At 39.5% G+C, this 18,315-nt stretch overlaps 1 non-coding gene across 1 annotated transcript; it reads right to left on the bottom strand.

Moving 5' to 3' along the window:
* Positions 1-3,275: 3,275 nt before the first annotated feature.
* Positions 3,276-3,382, bottom strand: LOC145609862 (small nucleolar RNA R71). The gene has a single exon (XR_014106136.1). It is a non-coding gene; the product is annotated as a small nucleolar RNA R71 (small nucleolar RNA).
* Between the last annotated feature and the right edge of the window lie 14,933 nt (positions 3,383-18,315).

Genomic DNA, 18,315 nt, shown 5'->3' with positions numbered 1-18,315 from the left:
TTTGCACGTCATTGTTGAAGATTACCGAGGTGTGCGTCCTTAACTTGTAGTGTTGAGTTTTTTTCGAAATTCTTAGTTTTTTCGAATAAGTGTATTTAGGTTTTAAGGTTCAATTTTTTTTTTTTTCAATTGTGTGCTTCAATTATGCAACTATGTGTTGAAACTAGATGCTAGGTATGTTAGAAAACGGTTTATGTGTTTGGCGAATGTTTGATTTAGGGGGCGTTAGTTGATTAGATTTGTTGTGGTTAAGGTTTCGTAGAAAACAAATTTTTATTGTTGCTGTTGTTGTTATTGTTATATGTAATCATTTGATATTTTTATTGCACATACAAGCATATAATAGTGAAAAAAAAAAATTATGTGTACACAAATATAAGAGAAGTAAAAAAATGCATATTACTCTTACATATCACCCGTGACGACATACAGTGGCAGATCGAGGAATCCTAACTAGGGGTAGCACTGGACAATTAAGTTAATAATATAATGGCAATATAACGTAATATAATGAGCCAACAAAGTACGTTAAATTTAAAAATATAACGTGTTGTGTAGTCGTACAATAATTAACAATTAAATTCAAACATTTATATTGACAAGGTGTCAAGTCCTTATTTTTATTGTAACGTGTCTCCCCAAAAACGACGCCAAATGTTTTAGGGTTTTTTTGGATATCCCTAGGGATACTACGTGTCCAATGACGCGACGACCGTCCAACACCTACAAAGACAAAGAATATTCCAGTATTGGAATATTCTCCTTTGACGATCAAGTCAATTGCCGGAAATAAGAGTTTTAGAGAGAGAAAACAGAGAGAAGTGAGAGCAATTTCGGGCCAATCTTGCTATCAGTGTTATAATGAATCCGTCGCATCAATAAATGAATGGAGTATTTATACTATCATGGGAGAATGTTCTCCTAAACTGACGCGATTTGATTGGTTGACCAATGTAAAGATGACACATGTCTTTGGATAGTTGTCGTTTTGACGTTAGGTCACTTTCTTGGGCTTTCTTAGCCTTTCATCTTTCTGATGGCAATTGAGTCATCAAAGCAGGACACATGGCAGACTCGTATTGGCTAGTGTCACCTTATAATTTGCTTACTTGGAGGGGTATTTTTACCCTAATCGATCTCAACGTATAGTTTCCAAATAGCAACCTGATGTGTTCATTTTACATATATATTTATCCCCGTCCCTTGGTCGTAATTAGTAGTGTTTTTGGCTCTTCCGAGCCACTTTTGTTACTAATTTGTGTTTTCCAGTGCTTTGGTAGTTTTGCTTGAGTTTTGCAGGAATTTGCGTACTTGGAGCATTTTCCCGGGCTTTTAGAGGAGCATCTACAAGTATTGGAAGACCGCGACCGCGTTCGATAGCCCAAGACCGATTGGAGGGATCAAATCGGTGATTAAGGGCTCGGTTATGAAGACTTGGGCCGAGTTCGGAGGCCCAAGAGTTGGAGATTCGGTAGCCCAAGAGTCCGCCCAATCCTCTCACTCCGCCCGGAGGCGCGCCCGGCCGGGCGGGCCAAAGCTTCAGGGGCCCGGTGCTCGCGCCCGGCCGGGCGCGAGAGAGCCCCTCAAGTCAAGAAGACGGGCCCGGTCGGGCGGCCCCTTGCCCGACCGGGCGCGTGTAATGTTCTAGGAGTTTTGATTTCCGTCTTACTTTGTTTGAACGGTTAATCCTTGCTTAGCATTAATGTAATTTTAGGAAGCAAGATTATGATCTCCTATCATTATTATTTACTCTAGTTTTAGTTTTTCTCCTCCTTCTCTCTACTTAACTTTCTCTCTCTAGACTTTATTTTCCTTCCTTGTTCTTCATACTCTTGTAATTCCGCCGTCTTGGTACGATTTCTACTTTAATTAATTTCAGTATTTCGTTCTTTCCGATTTCTATTATGTCTTGTTTAATTATTATGTTTTGTTTAGTATTGATCATGTCTGAGTAGTTTCCTTCTAGGGTTTATGGGGATCTAATAAATAATATGAAGGGGTTAATTATATGATGGTTAATTATTAATGCTTAATTGATTTCTTATTGATTGTTTACATGTTTTGCAATTAGATTTGGCCAGATTTGATTGTATGAGTTTAGCAATATTGATTCGAGATTCGAGAGATGAGAATTGATGTTTAGGCTTAGTTTCAATAAGCAGATTAATCTATAAATGGTTAGGTCGAGATTCGAGAGATGAGATTTAATACCGGTAGATTAATTCTGTGATTATAATGCGTAGCGAAAGCCCTTTATAATCTGGTTAATTGATGCATTGATGATTGATTATCGTGTTTACCCTGGAATATTGTTTATTAGTGAACCTACGCCCTAGACTTTATTATTATCGTTTTCTTCCCTTACACTTTTCCCTACTTATATCCTTCGTAGTATAGATTTTACTTCACAACAACAATTGGTTACTTCAATAATTTAGATTATAATTAATTAATTAGGAGTAAAAAGACTTGTTTCCCTGTGGATTCGACCCTACTTCCCTATCTGCATTAGCTAGTGGACTTAGGTAATTATTTTTGATTAGGTGATACGACTTTAGCCTGTCAAAATTTGGCGCCGTTGCCGGGGAAACGGTTTTATTTTTATTTCTAATTGTTTTTTTTTTTTTTTTATAGTTTAGATTATTTTTCTCTTTTGCCTCAAGGGACATTAGTTCTTTGAGGTAGTACTAATATCTGTTCTTTTTAGTTCTTTGTTTATGCCCAGGTGTTCCAGATCAGGTTACATTCCATTCGATCCTGAGATCGAACGCTCGTTCCATAGGCAAAAGAATCTTTACAGGCAGATCTTAGTAGATTCCGGGAGTAGTGATATTCCTGGAAATCCATTACCTTCCTCTAGTGATTCGGAGCATTCATCTGATTCAGAACTAGAGATGGGTACACCTCGTAAGCTTAGCGATTATTCGCAACCATCGCTGACGGATTTTCCACATCTTACTCCTACGCCCGATCTCGAGGGAGTCCAGTTCGAGATCAAGCCCCAATTCATCACGATGATAGAAAGGAAGCAATTCAGTGGAGCAAAGGGTGAAGATCCTAACCTTCACATTGCAGATTTCTGTCAATACTGCAATACTATTAGGCAGAATGGGGTAACGCAGGACCAAATCAGGGAGATTCTTTTTCCCTTTTCTTTGTGTGGAAAAGCTAAATTATGGTTTAATGGTTTGAATAGAGCTGCACTTGGTATTACTAACTGGGAGACTCTTGCGTTAAATTTCTATAATAAATATTATCCTGCAGAGAAAACAGCTTTATTAAGAAGCGCCATTCAGAACTTTGCCCAGGAACCAGATGAAGCATTATATGAAGCTTGGGAAAGGTTCAAAGATCTGCAGAGGGAGTGTCCTCACCACAATTTGGCTAAGTGGCAACTAATTCAAGCCTTTTACAACGGATTAGGAAATGCATCTAGAACAATTTTAGACTCCGCAGCTAGCGGTAGATTTATGAATTTAAATGTTGATGATGCAGGTCAGGTTATTGAAGATATGGCAATTCATAATTCCCAGTACGGGAATGCTAGAGGTTTTGCTCACAAGGGCAAACATCATGTTGATTCAGTCACCCTTTTGCAAGCCCAGCTTACCTCTATTTGTCAGAAATTAGATAATCTCACCACGAACAATTCTAATTCTGTTGCTAATGTTTCTGCTGTCGCTAATAATGCTAATGATGCTTTTTGTGAAAATTGTGGCAGTGTAGGTCATTATGAACAAGATTGCAGGAGTTCTATGGAGCAAGTTAATGCTTTCCAAACTTACAAGCAAAATAATCCTTACTCCAATTCCTACAATCCTGGCTACCGGAACCATCCCTACCTATCTTACCGTAGCACTAATGTTCAAAATCCTCCACCTCCACAACAACCACAACAAGCACCCCCTCCACAGCAAAAATACTACCATCCTCATGCCAATCAGAAACCCCCATCACAACCCCCTACTACATCTTCTGACCCTGCTTTATCAGAAATTAGGGCAATGCTGACTAATATGCAAAAGCATATGGAGAGTAGAGACCAGCAGATTGACTCTATTATAGCCCATAATAAAGTCATGGACACTCAAATTGCCCAATTGTCCTCTACCCTTCAAACTCGTCAGCAGGGAGCTTTACCAGCGCAGGGAATCCAACCAACGGATCATGCAAACGCAATCACCCTAAGGAGTGGTTCACACTACGATGGGCCTCCTATGCCCAAAGAAGATGAACCTGTTATAACAAAAATTGCTAATCCTGATTCCGTTGTACCAATTTCCCCTGCAGGGCTGCAGGGTAAAATTCCTGGTGCTAATATTTTTGATGATTCATTGCAGGGTACAACCCCAGGGAAGGATACACCCCAGGAGAAGAGTAGGGAAGCACCTCCAGTTATCAAATTACCTTTCCCTAATCGCCAACTAAAGACTAAGTTGGACAAGCAGTTTGGTAAGTTTCTGGAGGTTGTCAAAAATTTGCAGGTAACGGTTCCTTTTACTGAACTTATTACACAGGTTCCTGCATACGCTAAATTTATGAAAGATATTTTGACTAGGAAGAGAGCCTTTAATGAAGTAGAAACTGTCGCTTTTACTGAGGAGTGTAGTGCATTACTACAAAATAAATCCCCTCCTAAATTAAAGGATCCTGGTAGTTTTTCTATCCCTTGTCATATTGGTAATGTCTTCATAGATAAAGCATTATGTGATTTGGGTGCTTCTGTGAGTGTAATGCCATCGTCTGTCTGTTCTAAATTGAATATGGGTGAATTAAAAATTACTAATATCACTTTGCAAATGGCAGATCGTTCTGTTAAATACCCCTTAGGTATTTTAGAGGACGTCCCTGTTAGAGTCGGTAAATTTTTCATCCCTGTTGACTTTGTTGTTTTAGACATGGCCGAGGACACACAAATACCCATTATATTAGGTAGGCCTTTTCTCCATACTGCAGGAGCCATTATAGATGTTAAAAATGGTAAACTAACCCTATCTGTTGGTGACGATAATATTACTTTTAATTTAGGGAAGGTTTTAAAAGGTCCTATGCTTGAAGAAAATTGTTGTCTAATTGATGTATTAGATATAATGGATGATATTTGTGATGATAGCTTGACACAGATTCTTGCAAGGGATCCCTTGGAAGAAATACTTTGTGGTAATTTGTCTGCAGGTGATGCGAGTATCTGGAGCAAGGAGGTGGATATTATAGAAAAAGCACTTGCCATAGAAGAACTGGATGATAAGGACAATAAGAAGGTAGAAAAATTAGTTCAGGAATCGAAACCCGCAGAGGTAAAGAAACCTGAACTAAAACCTCTCCCTTCTCATTTAAAATATGTTTTTCTTGATGAGCAGGAAATGAACCCTGTGATCATCAGTACTGCACTTGATGCCCCACAAATTTCCCAACTTCTAGAGGTTCTCAGAACCCACAAAAGGGCAATAGGGTACAGTATTGATGATCTCAAGGGTATTAGCCCAGATTTCTGTATGCACAGGATACACCTAGAGGATAACTACAAGCCCTGCATTCAACCCCAGAGGAGGTTGAATCCTAACATGCAAGAGGTAGTCAAGAAAGAGGTTATGAAACTACTTGATGCAGGTATCATCTATCCTATTTCTGACTCCAAATGGGTAAGTCCTGTACAGGTGGTTCCTAAAAAGGGTGGGATGACTGTTATTAAGAACGATAAAAATGAATTAATTCCCACTAGAACTGTTACGGGGTGGCGTATGTGCATTGATTATCGTAGATTAAATGTCGCCACTAAAAAAGACCACTTCCCTCTCCCCTTCATTGATCAAATGCTTGAGAGGTTAGCAAATCATAAATTCTTTTGCTATTTGGATGGGTATTCGGGATTTTTCCAAATTCCGATCCACCCTGAAGATCAGGAAAAGACAACATTTACATGCCCTTATGGCACCTTTGCATATCGTAGAATGCCTTTTGGTTTATGTAATGCACCTGCTACTTTTCAACGTTGCATGATGAGTATCTTTTCTGAATTCATAGAGTCTATCATGGAAGTCTTTATGGATGATTTTAGTGTCTATGGTTCTTCTTTTGATGTATGTCTAATTAACCTAGCAAAAATCTTGAAAAGATGTGAAGAATGCAATTTGGTCTTAAATTGGGAAAAATGTCACTTTATGGTGACAGAGGGAGTAGTATTGGGTCACATCATATCTGATAAGGGCATACAAGTAGACAAAGCAAAAATTTCAGTGATTGAGCAATTACCTCCCCCAGTAAATGTTAAGGGAGTTAGGAGTTTCTTGGGTCATGCGGGGTTTTATCGCCGTTTTATCAAAGACTTTTCTAAAATTGCTAAACCACTGACTCAGCTTTTGCTCAAGGATGCCCCTTTTGTTTTTACTGACGAGTGTCTTGAGTCTTTTAACAGGATCAAGCAGGCTTTAATTTCGGCACCCATCATATGTGCTCCTGATTGGAATCTTCCCTTCGAGATCATGTGTGATGCAAGCGACTATGCTTTAGGAGCCGTGCTTGGACAGAGGAAGGACAAAGTTTTACATGCTATCTATTATGCTAGTAAAACTTTGGATGAGGCTCAAATCAACTATGCCACCACAGAGAAGGAGTTTTTAGCTGTCATTTATGCTTTAGAAAAATTTAGATCATATCTAATTGGTTCTAAAGTAATTGTTTTTACTGACCATGCAGCTTTAAAGTACTTGATAGCCAAGGCAGAATCAAAGCCTAGGCTACTCCGGTGGGTTCTCTTGCTCCAGGACTTCAACATTGAAATTAGGGACAAAAAGGGTGCAGAGAACGTCGTGGCAGATCACTTGTCACGAATCAGGTATGATGAGGGTAAGGATTTTCTCCCTATAGATGATTCTTTCCCAGATGACAACCTGTATGCAGTGGTAGAGCAACACCCCTGGTACGCCGATTTTGCAAATTATTTAGTGGGTGGTACTCTACCTCTTGACTTGTCCTACCAACAAAAGAAGAAATTCCTGTATGATGTTAAACATTATTTTTGGGATGATCCTTTTTTGTTTCGTGAGTGTGCAGATGGATTATTTCGCAGGTGTGTTCCCGAATGGGAGGTACACGGTATTCTCACTAGATGCCACACTTCACCTTATGGAGGACATCATGGTCCCTCTAAAACAGTGGCCAAGATAAATGAGTCAGGATTCTATTGGCCTACCATGTTCAAGGATGCTAACATTTTTGTGCAGGCTTGTGACTCTTGCCAGAGGACTGGCAACATCTCGCGGCGGCATGAGATGCCTCAAACTGGTATTTTGGAAGTTGAAATTTTTGATGTTTGGGGTGTTGATTACATGGGACCGTTCCCTTCCTCTAGAGGGAACCGCTATATACTAGTCGCCGTTGATTATGTATCCAAGTGGGTAGAAGCCATTGCCACTCCTACCAATGACGCCAAGGTGGTCCATAGGCTTTTCAAGAAAACCATTTTTCCTAGATTCGGAGTACCTAGAGCCATAATCAGTGACGGAGGATCCCACTTTCATGAGCGGAAGTTAGATACCCTCCTAAAGAAGTATGGTGTTTACCATAGGACAGGGCTAGCCTACCATCCCCAAACTAGTGGCCAAGTCGAAGTGTCTAATCGCGAGATTAAGGTCATCTTAGAAAAGGTGGTAGCAAAATCTAGGAAAGATTGGAGCGATAAGTTGGATGACACCCTATGGGCATATAGAACCGCATTTAAGACCCCTATAGGTACCACTCCCTATAGACTTGTGTACGGCAAAGCATGTCATCTTCCGGTGGAGTTAGAGTACAAGGCATATTGGGCTATTAAGGAGCTCAATTTGGACGCTAAGCTAGCGGGAGAGAAGAGGCTTCTACAACTTAACCAACTCGATGAGTTTAGGTTGATGGCCTATAATAGTGCGCGAGTCTACAAGGAGAAGACTAAGAGATGGCACGACAAGATGATCCTTCCGAGAGAATTCAACGAGGGTGATAAGGTGCTGTTGTTCAACTCTAGGCTTAAACTTTTTCCAGGAAAGTTGAAGTCAAGGTGGTCGGGTCCTTTCACAGTAAAACGGGCCAACAAATTCGGTTCTGTAGAGTTGTTTGATGAGAATGGCAATGAATTCAAGGTGAATGGGCAGAGACTCAAGATTTATCATGACGGGGCTATGATTGGTGCAGTTGAACTACTACACCTGACTAGTTCCAGCTCACCTTGAGAAACCTATGGTAAGTGGGTCGTGCGGGACCTAGATAAACCAGCGCTTTGCGGGAGGCAACCCGTATTTTACTTGCTTTCTTTTTTTTTATTTCTCTTTGTTTTTCTTATGAGAGGAGAGAAGAGGGAATTTAATGAGTTTTATGAGTTTTTGGTACAGTTACAGGAAAAGAGTTAGTCAAATTTTGAAGAAGAAAAAAATCCGTCAAAACTTGTTCTCGGGCCCGGCCGGGCGGAGTTTCGCCCGACCGGGCGCGAGAGTTGACGTATACGGACTTAAAATTGGCCCGGCCGGGCGAGAGATCGCCCGACCGGGCGCGAGAGAAACTTTGTCCAGGGCGAAAGATCGCCCGATCGGGCGAAATGGCGCCCGATCGGGCGCGAGAACCATAACCTCCAATTAGGTTAGATCGCCCGACCGGGCGAGCGATTGCCCGGCCGGGCGCGAGAAACGCACCCACGAGCCCACAGATCGCCCGACCGGGCGAAGCTACGCCCGGCCGGGCGCGACAAAATATTCGGCTAAAACCGCCGTTTCTTTCTCTTTCCTTCATTCTTCCTTCTTCCTTCCTTCACTTTATCTCTCTAAAACTCTAAATTTCCTCTGACTTCTCTCTATGTTTTCTCCCTATTCCCTTACCCAAATCCAAATATTTTCACATATTATTACTCCCCTCTTCACCCTCTACATTTCTATACCAAAATTTTTCAGTTTCCACAAATTTAATTTTCGACCACTTTCTAAAATGGCGGCAAAAAGAGCTCGAAGCCTACTCGGAGGAAGCTCCAGCTCGTCCCAACAGTACGATCCCGCTCTTCAACTCGCTCAGTGGCCGACGATCAAGATCGCGACGGCGGAGCAAAAGGAGAAACTGGAGGTGCTCTACGGAAGAGAGATGGTGCCGGTTCCAGTGGTGGAGCAGGTGGGTCCTCTCATATGGACCAGGATGCGGATGAGTAGCCAGCTGGGCTACTTTCGAGCCAATGAGGACATTGTCCGATCTTGGCTTGGGGGAGGATTTTTGGATTTGGTATATACCTTTCTCTTTCTTTTTCTTTATTTTTGTTTATTTTTGGTGTGTTTTGTTAGTTTAGATTTATTGCTTTCTAGTTTAGTTTATTGCTTTCCTTATATGAAAAATACAAAAAAATACAAAAATACGAACCAATGAACTGTAAATCATGCTTCCCTGTGCCCCATACTTGAGAAAAATTGTTTTGATTCTTGGTATTTGATTGTGAGCATTGTGGATTAGCTGATCATGACTTGAAGTTTAATTACTTGGATTCCTAAACATGCGTCAATTTTGTCCAACTACTTGTGAATATAGTGCTTGACTAGTTGATTTGGTTAGGAATGTGTGATTAGTTCCTGGTATGTCAATGAATTTGAGTATTGATTTGCAACTATGAGTAGTGTTTCATAACTCAATATTATGCACTTGTGGAGGACAAAGGCATTTGTTCTTTTAGGTGGCCTTCAGATTTATTTAGATACATTTGTTCCCTTCTTGCTACCCATGTTGTTGCTTGTGCCCTTTTATTGTTTTTAGCCACATTACAAGCCTATTTTGCCCCATTGGTTACTAGTCCCAAGCTTGGCTTGGGGGAGCTATTAGTGAGTGAGGTGAGGGAGTTTGTAGTGTGCACATTATTTGCACAATTGGGTGGGTTTGAGAAGTTGTTTGTTCTTGATCATATTTTTATTTGATGAGTTCTAATGTGTATATATATTTGGAAAATAAAAGTGTGATAGAAAAAAAAAAGAAAAAAAGAAGTTCAAGAAAAAAATGAGAAATTTGAAAAAAAATGAACTTCTAGAAAAAAAATGAAAAAAAAAAAATGGTTGATATTCAAATGTTCTAAGTGAAGGTTGATCAAAAAGAAAAAAAAAAAGTTGTGTTTCATTGTAAATATTTGAGCTTGAGTTCTAAGTTTGTTTATTCACTCTTATTCCCTATTGTCATATTTTCATGAGTGAAATGATAAGTTTTGGGGATTGATTTTTATGATTGGAGTATATCTGGTGGATTTGTGTTGGAGTTAGTTTTGTCGGAGATGTTTATGATCATTATTTTTGGTCATGGGTTTATTAGGATATGGCTCCCTTTTGCATAGCTTTTCTCTCACATATTCCCAAATTTATCCTACCCTTTTCCCTATCCTTACATTACAAGCTTTAAAAGACCTTTTGACCTTGTGCATAGAGTTGTGTAAATATGAAAGTGTTGTTTATCAATGCAAGTTATGATTTGACATATTCCGAGTCGACTATTAGGTTGAGTGTATGTCTTTTTAAACACACGAGTGTTGTGAGTTTGGGAGGGCATTGTTCACATTAAAGGGGTTGGGATGGAGAGCGATCGAGTACATCTTTTACTCGCCACATAAATGAGAGTTGAGTGTGTGAGCACTAGTCTTGAATTCTATATGCTCTTGTGGTTTGCTCTGTTTGACTATTGTTGGGGATGAAGGGTGATTAGATGGATAGGATTGGTTGATTTTGAAGCATGTTCATTTGATTTGCCTTGAATCGTTTGTGCTCGATTTTTATATTGGGGTGAGGCATGTTTTATTTGTTCATTGAGGAGCTCCTTGCTTAGGGACAAGCAAGGGTTTGGCTTGGGGGAGTTTGATGTGTTCATTTTACATATATATTTATCCCCGTCCCTTGGTCGTAATTAGTAGTGTTTTTGGCTCTTCCGAGCCACTTTTGTTACTAATTTGTGTTTTCCAGTGCTTTGGTAGTTTTGCTTGAGTTTTGCAGGAATTTGCGTACTTGGAGCATTTTCCCGGGCTTTTAGAGGAGCATCTACAAGTATTGGAAGACCGCGACCGCGTTCGATAGCCCAAGACCGATTGGAGGGATCAAATCGGTGATTAAGGGCTCGGTTATGAAGACTTGGGCCGAGTTCGGAGGCCCAAGAGTTGGAGATTCGGTAGCCCAAGAGTCCGCCCAATCCTCTCACTCCGCCCGGAGGCGCGCCCGGCCGGGCGGGCCAAAGCTTCAGGGGCCCGGTGCTCGCGCCCGGCCGGGCGCGAGAGAGCCCCTCAAGTCAAGAAGACGGGCCCGGTCGGGCGGCCCCTTGCCCGACCGGGCGCGTGTAATGTTCTAGGAGTTTTGATTTCCGTCTTACTTTGTTTGAACGGTTAATCCTTGCTTAGCATTAATGTAATTTTAGGAAGCAAGATTATGATCTCCTATCATTATTATTTACTCTAGTTTTAGTTTTTCTCCTCCTTCTCTCTACTTAACTTTCTCTCTCTAGACTTTATTTTCCTTCCTTGTTCTTCATACTCTTGTAATTCCGCCGTCTTGGTACGATTTCTACTTTAATTAATTTCAGTATTTCGTTCTTTCCGATTTCTATTATGTCTTGTTTAATTATTATGTTTTGTTTAGTATTGATCATGTCTGAGTAGTTTCCTTCTAGGGTTTATGGGGATCTAATAAATAATATGAAGGGGTTAATTATATGATGGTTAATTATTAATGCTTAATTGATTTCTTATTGATTGTTTACATGTTTTGCAATTAGATTTGGCCAGATTTGATTGTATGAGTTTAGCAATATTGATTCGAGATTCGAGAGATGAGAATTGATGTTTAGGCTTAGTTTCAATAAGCAGATTAATCTATAAATGGTTAGGTCGAGATTCGAGAGATGAGATTTAATACCGGTAGATTAATTCTGTGATTATAATACGTAGCGAAAGCCCTTTATAATCTGGTTAATTGATGCATTGATGATTGATTATCGTGTTTACCCTGGAATATTGTTTATTAGTGAACCTACGCCCTAGACTTTATTATTATCGTTTTCTTCCCTTACACTTTTCCCTACTTATATCCTTCGTAGTATAGATTTTACTTCACAACAACAATTGGTTACTTCAATAATTTAGATTATAATTAATTAATTAGGAGTAAAAAGACTTGTTTCCCTGTGGATTCAACCCTACTTCCCTATCTGCATTAGCTAGTGGACTTAGGTAATTATTTTTGATTAGGTGATACGACTTTAGCCTGTCACAACCTTTTATAACTTAAACTTATGGATAATTAAAAATATTATTGGTTAAAGTTCTACATTGGCTTACGTGCCCACTTAAAGTACGGAGTATATAAATTTGAACTGGATTTGGATTGTTGATATTTGGACTGAAATCTATACGGTCCGATCCAGCCCAATACCCTAATTCCACATCACACCCCTATATATCGAATCAAATGAAGTCAATGAACTGGGTGATCGTTACCTTATACAGAAAGTTTTCCCTTTGGCTTTGTGATTAGGGTTTGTTTTCTTGGCAAAAAAAAAAAGATTAGGGTTTGTTTTCGGGAGAGAGAGAAAGAAAGAATGAAGATAAAAATCCAGGGGTTAGGAAGACCTCGAATGGAGATTGAAGTCAACCGTGAGAAACAAATTCGTTTCTCATGGGGGCATTTTTGTGAATTAATCAACAACTTTTTCAACTGTGGAGCCCACAATATTGAAAAAGTTGTTGATTTATTCACAAAAATGCCCCCATGAGAAACAGGGAATTTCCCCTCACAACATAATTTTTATATTTTGCTGTTTTTTTAACACGGTTGTATGTTTTGGCTTGTAGCGCATTTCGATGACCAGACAAGTATGGGCATGTGCAGCAGGGTGAGTTATACTCTTGACCTCTTGTATGTTGGCTAGTTGTTTGAAAAAACAATTTAACTGCCCGAAACCAAACAACTCGATAAACAATTTATTTTTTGAAACCGAAATCCGACCCGAACCGTGATTTAGTAAACTTGAAATGGAACCGATATGAATGACGTTAAAGTGGTTAAACCATCAAAGAACCGAACCAGTTATAAACTGAATCGAAAAAGAACCAAACCAGTTAAAAACTGAACCGAACCAGTTATAAACTGAACCAAAAAAGAACCGAACTGTTTCTAACCCGAAACTATTTGAACCGGGATAAAAACCGTTTACACCGCACCGTTAACAAACCGCAACCCGTCTGCACCGAACCGTTTGCTACCTGGACTGTTTACAACCCGAACCGAATTAAAACCGCTTAAGAATAAACCGAATCGAACCGATAACTATTTAAACCGAACCAAAACCGACCCGTGAGACCATTAAACCGATTCCAAACCGACCCGATTAAATACCGAACCGAAACCGAACTGTCAAACCGTTTTGACAGTGCTAACTCTTGTATGTTGGCTAGTTGTTTGAAAATATGCATGCAATGTTATGTAAAAGCTTGCTTATGGCTGTGTGTGATTTTTTAATTTGCAGTTCTTCTTCTCCAGCTCCAGTTGCTCCGGTCATCTCGTCTGCTGTGTGAGTGTCTGTCTACCCTCTTGTTTTTTCTATTCCAGTTTCAAAGACATTTTTATCATTGACTTGTATCATGTGAAATTCTGGTAAGTACTTAACTAGGGTTGGATTGTTGGAATTCTGTAATTGTGCAGGCCAAAACCGCCAAAACTAAATGCTAGGAAGGCTGATTTGAATTTGGTTGCAAGAACTAGTCTTTCTATGTGCAAGGACCCAAGACTTGGCATTAAAGTATACACTCGGAAGAAGAATTTGAATGGGAGGCTTGTGAATACGAAATCCATTGTCAAGTAAAGAGAATTTTTTGTTTTAGGTGAATATGCTGGTTTTTGGTTATGATCTTGCTTATAGGACAGCCGGGTTACGTTGATTGGGTTGGTACAAACTGAGGGCAACTCTGTATGTGGATGCTGAGCTTTTTGTAAATGAATGCTGTATAAACTTGGTTTTTTGCCTGGCCTAAGTCATTTTGGGTACTGATTACTGAAGATGATTAAGTTTGCTCTTACTATTTTTTCTATCTGGGCAGCTTATCTTGGTCACTCACTCTAGGACTGGTAATTTTGGAGAATCACTGATGTATATTTACAACTTGTATGCTGTCAAAAATGAAAAATCCACTTTCTGATTATATAAACTTGTTTGATGACTTCCTTTCCCCTATGATTTTATTTTTAAGACATCATTTACGTCGTTTATTTCATGTTCATATATCAGTTAAGTGTTCAAACTTGCTGAGCTGCTCAAGGAGGAGGGACTTCCTGTCTCATTAACTACGATTGAATCTGAAAATTTGGAACATACAAATTGGCAGTCACAATTATCTATTAGTCTTGGGCGATTTGGATTTCTCGTAATCAACTGAGGTTTAGGAATGTTGTTAGGTTTCCTGGGATAATCGTTGGTTTAGCGACAGATTGGCTTCTTCGTAGTATGCATGCTCTGGATTGGAAGAGGTCTTTGCAGTCTTTCAGTTTGGTTTGTTTGGAAGCTAGGCGGGATGTCTAGTGGCTTTGTCTACGGGGGTTACCTTATATTAAACTGCGATTGGCTTGATGCTCATTATTGGTCTAAAATTGATGTTTGTTGGTATGAAGTTGGTTTTACGAGTTAAAAGGTATACATTCGTTGTATGTTGGTATAAGTATGTAATCAAAGTGGTAAAAAATGAAACATGAGAGGCATTAGAAATCCTAGAGAGAGAAAGAGAAATTATAGAGAGAGAAAGAAAAAAACTAAATGGAAAAACCCACCGCCACCCCACCTAAAGCACAAGCCTAGAGAACTCCGCCACCCGCTTCTCCTTCCCAAGACCACCATTTTTGCCCATTTTCAAAGCTATACAACTTTAATTAACAAGAGTAAGACATTAAATCATTGCATCTCAAGCCCATTTATTGGCCTTTGCCAATTTACCTATGCCTTTAGATCGAAAGTTTACTATTTTTTCAACCAAGATCTACTTTTAATCCCTCAATTAGATACCCATCAAACGATCCAAACCCCTTGGGTTACTTTTAATATCGAGATTAAGCGAGCTCTGTTGGTTGCGTATCTAGATTTACAAGCTACTAAAGGTGTAATTATTACGGACCTCGTTTTATCCGCCAATAAACGGAGGTATCTTCGTTTCAACCCTGCTGCAGCTACTACCTTCTCTAGAGTGCTTCTTGGACATCTCAATTCAGGGAAGTCGTTTCGCCTTCTAATTTTTATTTTAATTAATTGTTATTGGGATAATTGTTACTTTCTATGTTATTTATTATGCTGGGTGTTATGTCCGATTTCCCTTTGTATTCTTGTGTGGCTTCCCCTCACCCTCGATATTGTCAACTGGAGTGATTGTGCTTGTTGGATACTCCTGCTATCGGAGTTGCATGTTCTTTGTTGGTTAATTTTTTATTATGTTTTTACTTGGGGAAAGGTCTTTCTACACTATATATACCTCCTTTTATCCCCACTGCATATTCACAGCTCATTCTCTTACAATCTTTTAATCTCTCTTGTCTACTACCTGTGCTATTCTAGTCTTCGTGTGTTTTTACTCTTAATGTCTGATTTTTCCCCTCCTCCTAGTTATGCATCTGCTCTTACAAGCATGCATGTTTCGTCTTCCCCTCCTCCTACCCAATCTAGACCTTCTAAGTGTGGAATTACCCATATGGATAATAATCCGAGTGGAACCAGTTCAAACCCAATTGCTGAACCCAAACTCCCTATGGGAAGTGACGGTGATGCTCATCCTGCCCCTCCCTCCCATTCAGTCAGTGCATGTCCTTCTTCTTCATCAATTCCAGATCCAATTCACGCCAATGTAGATGTTCAAGCCCCTCCTCTCTCTGAAACCACTAAGTCTGAGCTGAGGGCTACTGTCTTATTTGCTAAAATTTGGGGTGAGTTTGTTCCTTCTTCTGCTGTCATATCTAGGCTTAGAAGGGAATGGGAGTTTTTCCATGGTGAGGTGTCTATTAGATATCTAGCAAATGGGTGGTTCATTATAAAGTTTTCCAATCCTATGGATAGAGAAGATATTTGGAACCGTAGACCCTGGTTTGTCCAAGGCCTTAATCTTGTTCTCACTCCTTGGAAGCCTAATTTTAGGCCTTTTTTCTAATGAAATTACCCATGTTGATCAATGGGTTAAAATCCCTTTCCTTCCTAACAAATACTGGTCTTGGGATCATATTGCCTCTCTCACTTCTTGCATTGGGACCCTGATTAAGCTAGATAATTACACCTTGCAAAATAAGGATAAGGCTCAGTTTGCTAGAGCTTGCATCAATATTAACATCTCAAAACCTGTACCTTGTACCATTACTATGAGAAATGAGGAGGATTCTATTGTTTTTTATTTATCCTATGAGGGAGTGCATGAGGTGTGTCCTTTGTGTGGAAAAAAAGATCATACCCTAAGTTCCTGCCCTAGCAAACCTAAACCATGCATTGATCTTGTGGTTGCTCAACTTGAGGCTAGTAACTTAGAAACCAACTGTGCTCAACTTTCTTCTGCTAGTTTGGATTGGGTTAGAGTCAAACCTGAACGTAGAGGTAGCCCTAGGGTCATGGGGAGAGGGTTTAGAGGGAGAAGGGGTTCTTTCTACAGACCTGTCCCTCGTTCATCTACTGTTTCTACTTCTGCACTGCCTAATACTGGTGCTACTGAGCATTTTTCTCCTATCCGTACTGCTGTTCATTCTCCCACCATTAATGAAATCCATGACTTTGCTGTTGTTCCTGTGTCTAATGCTTTTGCTACCCTTGGTGATTATCAAGTAATGTCGGGTGATACTATCACCCTTAACCCCCTTGGCAGTAATGAGCTAGGAGATCCTTCTGGTTTAAACATGGATACAGATGATCTGGATGATGCTTTTCTAAGTGCTTTGGGTGTGATTCATCATGATCCCAACATTAATCTGGATGCTGAGATGTCTAGCTCTGGTTTTTCTGATGGTCTCAAGCGTAGGAGAAGGGAAGAGGGAGACTCAAGCTCCCCTAATTCTGCTCACTATCCATGATAAATTTTCCCTATGTAGTGTGCCATATCTTTTGTCTGAGATTCAGTTGTTTTTATTTTTCTTATGCTTTCTTATTACTTTTAATTTTTATATGGCATCTTTTAAGGAGTAATCTTTTGTCAACGGGCTTATTGTGTAATGCTCCTTACTTTTGTAATCACTACCATGCTAATGGAATTATTAATATGTTGTTTTCTTTTTACGTCTGTTGGCAGCTTGCTATTTTAACCTACTATTCCTCACCCTCCAATTTTCTTTTTTCTTTGATTTGTACCTTCTGTACTCAGGTTAGATTCCATAAGGAATGCATGCAGGCTTTATTTCCCTATGTTATGGTCTGGTTGTGTTATGCTTCTGATAGTTCTAGCTGTTTGTTACGATCTTGTATTAATTGATACTAGTCCCTTTGTTTGGTCTGTTGCTATTTTTTAATTATTGTTCGTTATTTCTGCAGGAAAATTCATATTTCTTTTCCTACTGTGGTTAGCTTATGCTGGGAATATTACTTGATGTTGAAAAGGAAAACAAGGGGGTCTTTGGTTACTCCTCTTGGGTTACTTGTAGTACCTATTTTTTCAGTGATTCTTTTTTTCAAGGTTTCTTTTTGTAGGTTGCATATCATTTATTCAAAAGAAAAAAGGGGCATCGAATCCTCCTGGAACCGAGTGCTGGACACTCGCTATGGCTACTGTGTGACATTGTCACATCAAATTGATTACGAAATATTAAGATGAGAATCCTATGTTGGAATATTCAAGGGGGGAAAAAGCCCGAGGCTCTTGCTGAATTGATTCACTTAAAGTATAAGTATAACCCTGGTATAATTTTTGTATTAGAAACTATGACTAATACTATTAATATCAAAAAAATCTTAAAGGCCTTACACTTTGAGAATAAACTTGTAATTGATCCTGTATATCATTCGGGTGGGTTATGGATCTGTTGGAATAGTGATAATGTTATTGTGAAAAGCATGGACCTTAAAGATAGATGTGCTCATCTCGTTGTAAATTTCAAACTGTTAAATATAGATATGGCTATAACGGGGGTGTATTGCCCAGCGCAAGAGGTAGATAAAGGCCCATTTTGGGATTACTTAACTTCATTTAGCAACAATATTCACTTGCCTTGGCTTGTTTTGGGTGATTTTAACGAAATGTTGACTCATTCCGATAAAATTGGAGGAAGGCCATTTGCTAGTAACCAACTTCGTCGGCTTCCGAAATTCCTTATAGACACTCATGCGGTAGATGTTCCTTGT

This window comes from Chenopodium album, chromosome 23 (genome assembly GCF_948465745.1).
Source record: "Chenopodium album chromosome 23, dcCheAlbu1.1, whole genome shotgun sequence".
Lineage (NCBI taxonomy): Eukaryota > Viridiplantae > Streptophyta > Magnoliopsida > Caryophyllales > Amaranthaceae > Chenopodium > Chenopodium album.
This window is presented reverse-complemented; position numbering and strand designations above follow the sequence as displayed.